At 40.1% G+C, this 7,500-nt stretch overlaps 1 long non-coding RNA gene across 1 annotated transcript in view; it reads left to right on the top strand.

Moving 5' to 3' along the window:
• Nucleotides 1-523: 523 nt before the first annotated feature.
• The window catches only part of LOC121071003, a 9,064-nt gene continuing 2,087 nt past the window's right edge, over nt 524-7,500 (top strand). The window contains exons 1-4 of the long non-coding RNA XR_005820333.1: nt 524-618; nt 1,189-1,368; nt 1,981-2,088; nt 3,879-7,500. The exon at nt 3,879-7,500 is cut by the window's right edge and continues 2,087 nt beyond it. This is a non-coding gene — a long non-coding RNA (uncharacterized LOC121071003). The remainder of the gene's footprint in view (nt 619-1,188; nt 1,369-1,980; nt 2,089-3,878) is intronic.

The following is a 7,500-nucleotide window of genomic DNA, read 5'->3' as shown; positions in this document are numbered from 1 at the left end:
CTGAAATCATTCCTGAAATACGATGCATAATCTCTTGAGATTAACTCAATGGCAAAATTAAAATGTAAGTTTAATTTGGCACCTTCCACTTAACTGATTCCTGGTATAAAACAAATGCTTCAGTTAAGTACTTAAGATGGCATTTAATTGGTCCTGAGCATCGTACTACTCTCTGTAAAATCTCTGTACTCTTTTAAAACTTTAATCACTGTCTTTCAGGCAGGGCTAGACTTCTTAAGTGCATAAAAGCTTTAAAGGGGGGCTGACTTAGAAATTTGTTCCCAACTACGCAGCTGTCCTCAGTGCTTCTTAGTACCTCTTGATAAGTAAACGGATTGTTAGTGGGAAAGAGTTTTGAAAAAACTATTGGAGACAGTTGTTACTGTTGTTTTTTTAGCTCTAATTAAATGAGGGCAGGAAAGCACCAGTAAATAAGCAGCTGGAGGAAATAAGGAATTATCCTTGCTTCTGAGGAGACCTTTTTTAAAATGTGTGAGCAGGTCAGCAGGCTCTTTTGCTGCTTTCTGCTTATGTTGCACAGTTACAGCTCACTAGGCTGAAACTGAAGTACCAGACAAAGAAGTGGAAAGTTATCCAAAATTGCTCGCTTGTTTAAAAGTAATATATACATTATTGTTAGTCATTCTATGGCATTAGATCTTATAGCTGCATTTCAGTAAAGTGTTATTGTATGTGCACGTTCTCTCTCTTGCTTTTTTTGGCAGTGTTGTTCCTTTCTAACAGTATTTTAGTGCTTAGAATTGATGGCAAGCTATATTTTATCCACATAATGTTTAATAAGGCAAAATGTGATTATTTGAATTAATTACTTTGTAAGAACTATGTGCGTAATGCACTTCTGATATTCAACTTTAAATGCATGCTTATATCTATTGGTTTATAAATATTTGAGGGATATTTATGCAAATTTGATATACTAGCAATGTAAGGCATTATAGATCATTTGCAAGAGTGTTGTAGTGTGAATTCACATTTAAGCAGTGAGTGGTGTTCATTAAAGGCCTGTGCTTCAGCTGTGTGTTTGGATGGCAGTATTTTTTCTTTTAAGACTTAGCTGTTAAATCCATTGTAAAATACTGCAGAGTTGTATCTCAGCCTTTTTAAGTGATCGCTTGACTCCAGTGACTGGTATGGAAGCTGTAGTCAAAATATGTCTATTTAAAACAGATGTAGTCATTAGCAGGCCCTCTGAACTGTGCTTTCCAGCTTCTTCAAAGTCAGACTGTCTCCTAAGCAGGTTATGAGATAGATGATTATCGCTGCTTCCCCATGTGTCAAGTGTAGCCATGCTGCTGCAGTGGCAAGGGGCTAGAGCAGTAGAAATAGAGCTCAGTGCTTAGTTAACAGGTAAGTTTGCTGCTATCCATGCTCCTCATTCTGTCTCACTGATGCTATTCAAAAAAATGAAGCTAAAAATAAATATTAGTACTCACTTATCAGTGGGCACTGTAAGGAATTTTACTTCCCTGAATGCTGCTCAGTGTTAGCTTTGTTTGGCTGTTTGTTGCCTTGTGTTGCAACACTATGGAGAGCTACAGAGAAGGTCCTCTAGGCTACTGTGATCCCTGAGAAGCTGCATGTCAGTGCCTAGGGTGAAATTAACCCCAGTGTGATGAGCAGGAGGAGTAGGCTATAATGGTTTGCTATGAGAGAGAGAAATAGCAGAGCCTAGCAAGGCCTTGCCAGTAACAGGATTGTTTTCCAGACTGCCCTAACCATGACCTTAAGATAGGGATTTCTGACTGACCCTGAGCCATGAAGCATTAAAAACGCAACAAATGATCCACTGGGCTCTCACTTCTTGACCTCACTGTGAGTCAAGAAGCTTTTCTAGCTCTCACTGAGAGAATGATATAATTTCTGTAGTTATCTTTGTAGCTTTGAGACTGAGTTTCTCACCTGCTTAAAATGAACTGTGGCAACTGCTACCATTTCACTCCAGTTATTTTCTTGTTTTAGGATAGCAGTTTTTACACTTCTGCCGCTTGCTGATGGACCAGAAGAATGTGAACTGGTACTGAATGGACTGCCTGCCTGGTTTCAGTAGTCTTTTCCTGATTTGTCAAGGTAATTAGTCAATTTGTTAAGCTATCCAATGTACAACCCTTCTTTAGGACTAGGGGAGTTGCCACCGTTGTGTACAGTGAAAAAAGGGGAAGTATTTCACGGGGACTCTGTGGTCCACAAGCTCAAGATCATCTAGTCTCTTAGTTGTGGCCCTGTTAATGCAGTCATTTTTTTCTGTTCTTCCCAGCCTCTCTGCTTTTTTTTTTTTTAAGTGCTTGGGATCACAAGGCAACAGAGTAATTAGAGGTGGTTTACGTAAGTCTGGATAGAGGAGTTTGGTGTTATTCCAAAATGTGTCTGTGTAGATGATGCCCTGCATGATTTAAAAAAAAAAAAAAAAAGAAAAAGAAAAAAAACATTACCACATGCAAATGAGTGCTACAGGTGTGTTGCTGGTGTTACAGGTCTGAGACTGATGCGTACCCTAAGCACAGCAAACAGCATGTCTTGAAGCCAAACATACCCCTGCAGCAGAGTTTCAGTGGCTCTTCTCTTTGGGTTGCATCCACATAGATGAAGATAGGGTGGTCACCATCACTCTGCTGGATTACATGCTGCCCACTGTGTTATGTTTACTCAGTGCCTCTGTAGTATAGACCATTGCAATCACACCCTGGATTCTCCTATATGAAGGCAGATCATCTTTTACTCCTTAGAAACCTCCAGAACCCAGCTGCAGTCATAAAGCTGCTATCAAATGGAAGCTGGCTGCAGTTCAGAATTTGGGCCAGTATTTTTTAACAGCATGAAATTCAGTTCTAGGCCTTCTGGAAGGATTTTGTATATGAAATGTTGAACTGGAGTAGAATCAAAACTGAAGTCCCCTGTATGCAAAAACAGGTGGGGGGGAAAAGGTTGTCTGTGTTTGAAAAGGGAGATGTATCTCATATATACTATAGATAGTATCTGATAACATTTATTTGGAATAAGGTATATTTTTCTGTACTGTTGGCTTATGTTAACAAATGTTTTATAATGTCATGACCTCTTTTGTCTGAGCTGGCATCTAGTGGAATATATCAGCCATATTAATCTAATCAATCTAATCAGAAAATTATTTTTTTTAATATTAGGAATTAAAACATAAACTCTACCCACTCTGTACAGACCTGTCCTACATTCATGTTGCCATTGGTGGCTTTTTGTTTGCATTACAGCAATCAAAGAGTAAATGCAAAGCAAGATCCAAGATAGGAAGGCAAATTGTTTTTGCAAACATGGCAGGGAAAGTGTCTGGAATCAAATGCCAATATTAATGCATGACATCTGCTCTCTGCTCCAGTTCTGAGTAAAGTAATCCAGTCCTAATTACACACTGCTGTGCCCTCTACCAGCTAAGGAGAATGGTGCAGCCATTCTTAGTACCGGTATATAAATTTCTTTCTGGATCTGATAGATACATTAGATGCAGGGCAGGGTTTTCATTTTTTGGCTGTCAGCTGCTTTGGGTAGCACAAAGAGAGGGGAGGGGAAAGGTTGCAGCAGGAAAAGATCAGAATCTTCCAAAAAGGACTCTGCTCCTAGAATATTTTTTTTCCTAGAGAACTTTCCCTGCAGACCTCAATCAATATTACTCTCATCTGAGCACACATATTATTCATTAAGAAACATTGGCAAGATGTGTACTATAGTGTATGCCTTCATTAGAGCCTCCACCTGCCTACTTTTATCAGAATATCTCCAGTAGCTTTCACCTGTGTTGAATTTGTTTCTGTCTTTGGAGAAATTGTGTAATTCCCCAGGATGGGTTTCTTTCTTTCTTCCTTTTTTTTTTTTTTTAAAAAAAAAAGGTAAAATAGTACTCTATGGTTTGTGGATGTGTTTTCTCCTCTTGCACTTTAACGGATCAAGAAGATTATTACCCTTAGATTCAGACCGAACTGGACACTGATGAAAGCATGTGCAAAACACAGTCCAGTGCAACAGTCCCTCCTCTGGCTGTGTGATATGGGAATAGCTGGAATTCCTCAGCTGAGTGTTCAACAGTCATGCGGTGTCCTTTGTGTGCACCTACCACTACTGAGCAAACAGCTGTTTTCCTATGGAATCAACGTTTTTTAACTGATATGTTGTTGGAATGACGTTATGAAGATCTGGTAAATGTCACCATGCCAAGTAGACACAGAAGGAGCCACAGAACATGGGGGACGTTGGCAGCATCTTAGAATATTGTCATCACAAAGCAACATAAACCTGACATTGCATTATATCTTTTTAGTTAATGGATTTCCACCTCTGACTCTTCCATGTTAATTTTGCCTGGTCTCTTCAGTAGCAAGTCAATGAGGGGAAAAAAAATGTATCTTTTTGAAGAAAGACACCAGGATTTCTGGATAAGTTATGTTATGGTCCAGCTCAGTAACTGAAACCTCATGTGCTGGTGCAGTATAAGGAAGAACCAAAAGCAACAGACTTGGAAACAGCCAGCTCCATGGCTCTGCTTCTGTTCACCCATCTCACATTTGATCAGTCTCTGCTTGACATCAGGCTGGGAGCAATAAGCTCTGATCACAACAGTGGATGTGGCAACAAGCCCATGAGCTCCATGTGTCACTCCAGAACCAGATGCTGTCTCACTGGATTCCTCCATAAAACAACTGAGGCAGATGTGTGGATGTCAGATTTGTCTTTCAGGTGTACCTACCACACCCTCCGAGGTAAGGAGTAAAAGACAGGACTATATACAAGACAATATTGCAGTAGCAATGAACTTTGAAGTAGAGAACGACATTCTTCAGTTAAGTGATTATCAGTCCTGATGAAAGTGAGACATTATACAAGCACCATCACTGTAATATACATGTAAGGTTTGGTAGGATTTTATTTTTTTGAAGGATCTCTTTTCATGTACATTGAAGGACTCTGGAAACTGCTCAGAGACTGCTGTGTGAAGAGGTGGCAGAGTCAGTCCATGTGTGGAGATGTGTGGAGTTGCTCAGAGAGGTTGGGCTAAAGGTACAATACTGAACTCCTGCTTGACTTGAGTATGAATTGAAATTTTACATCACCATCAAAAACTGATTCACCATGCAGACAGAAGAACACGTCTCTCTTGAGCCTGGGAAAGTTTCAAGCACTAGGAGGACAAAGGAGGCTTCTCATGGAAAAGATGAGTCTCCTCTAAGTGTGCTTTTCCTGGAGCCTGGGAGGCCAGCCTGTCCTAGCTCATAGTTGGGGCCCCTTCTAAAGTCATTCACCTGGCTCGTAGGCTTGTCCTTCTCCACAACCGTGTGGGTACTGAGGAGACCCTGATGGATCTGCAAAGTGCAACACCCAACCTGATCCTTCAATATTTAATACTCAAGAAACCTTTCTGATGACAGTTTCTTCTGTAAAAAGAAACTTTGTGGAGTTCATTGCAACCGAGCTGTTCTGGGGAGGCAGGTTTTGCATAGTAAACTTCCTATAAACCAAGAAGCAGACCAAGGATTTAGGTGGTCTTTTATTTTTGAAAAAATATTTTTCTTTTTAACTTTGTGCTACAGAGAGCAGAAGCAAAACTTCTGAATAAGTAACTTATTAGCTGTAAATTTGTCTAGAAGATCTCTACAGGTTGTAAAGCCTAATGGCTTAAAGTGTCAGCCTTATATCGCAGTGGTAAAGAGCTCATTCTCTAGAGGTAGCATTTTTGAAGCTTTGCCATTTTTACTCTATCAAAGGAATTGCTGTATTTTGAACAAACTATTTTATTTTAAATAGCCTGTATTTACAAAAAATATTTAACATTAATTTCATGCAAAACAGTAACAAAATTGAGTCTTATTTTTACAATGTATATGCAGAGACATTAAGCAGATCAAGCAGGAGTTTAGATATAATTGAGGTCTGTAGATCTCAGGTTTATATTTAAGTGGTCTTTTGAACTGCAGCCCATGTTCTCTGTGAACTTAACTGTTCAGAGCACTTGTGATTTTCCTCCTTCCCAGGGTTGTTGAATTGCAGTATAAGGTCAAGCCCATGGTCAGTCTCTTCTGACACTATCAAGCTAGGTGCAAGTGGTTCTGGAATGGGTACTAACGCAAAGGGGAGATCTTTTGTAGCTAATTTAGTATAGAGCTGCGCAAATTGTCTTGGTTATTTGGGTGATTTCAAGAAATAAAACCCATGTGTCTAAACTGGCAGACAAAACTCTCATCTGCTCATAAATCTGACTTTAGAAATGGCTGCTAAATTCACCATACATGGCAGTGGTCTTTGCTATGGCCTGATCCTGCCTTCAGTGTTGGGTTCTGACTGGTGCATGACTTAATCACCTCCTCTTTTCTTTTTTGTTTTTGATTTTTCTTTCTCCTGTCAGCTGAAAGATAAAAAAAAAAAAAAAAAAAAATCCCTGATGAAGCTTTATAATTCCCAACACTGAAACATTAACCAACTCCTTAATTAAGAGAGACTGAAAGTAGAAGAATGCTTTTATGTCATTAGCTGGTTTTTGCTCCAGTCATCTGCCTCATTCAAGCATAGGATAATATGAAACCTCACGGGTCTGCTAAAGACTTGACTTAAGTATACTGCAAGCTTCCTTTGCAATTTAATAAGAACCTCACGTTGTTCTTAAGAAACTTCAATTTGTCTTGCTTGTGCTCAAGACTAGCAAAAGAAAAGTAAGAGCAGCTAGTGAAGTAAGAGCCAGAGGTCTGAGTCCTGCTCCTTGCTGCAGCACACAGGTGCTTTTATTCCTGTGTCCCTTCCCTCCTACACCAGGATTAGCAGGAGTTAGTATTAGACCAGAAGCTTTCCTAGGTGGAGCACAGCTGGTCTCTTTTATCTGTAGTTTCTGCGGTATTGAGCACGATGACTTCTCAATGTTGCTTAAACAGAGCGTGTGTAAGGTACTGTAAAGGAGCGAACAATGGGGCACGTTAATGATAAACTGGCACTGCGTTGTCTGCTACTCTGCTGACAGTGAGCTGCTTGAGTGCTCTGGTCTAGAGGCTGGGGGCTTGGGATCGAGTCTTGTTCCCAGTTTCAGCGTTGGCCTGTGTCAGGGTTGCCAGACTTGCTCTTCATGGCACCTGTTGCGTGTGTAAGTGTGTGCTTTGGGAAGGAGTGAACTTGCTGCTCCTCTGTAGTGTCAAGGTACCATCGAACAAGTATGGTAAAATTATTTGTGTGGCATTTACATTCTACTGGGTGAAGGAGGTTCAGAAATTACTCAGACTTGCTTGCTTCTCTGAAATGACTCACTGAACAGATATAATTGAAAACCATGCAGAACAATGCTTCTCCATACTGTAAAAGTCATTTACCTAAAGTGGGACCTTTACACTGGGGTTGACCTTATTAAGGCTGTAAACCCCCACATCCATGTAACTGTAACAGTAGGATTACAGCAAACTGCAGAACGCGTGTTTGGGAATTGGATGTTTTAGGTTTTGTGGATTTTTGCATTATTTTTCTCCCCTTGTGTCACGC

This window comes from Cygnus olor, chromosome 5 (genome assembly GCF_009769625.2).
Source record: "Cygnus olor isolate bCygOlo1 chromosome 5, bCygOlo1.pri.v2, whole genome shotgun sequence".
In the NCBI taxonomy this organism is placed as follows: Eukaryota; Metazoa; Chordata; class Aves; order Anseriformes; family Anatidae; genus Cygnus; species Cygnus olor.
Note: the sequence above shows the minus strand (reverse complement) of the source record. Positions and strands in the feature narration are given on the sequence as shown.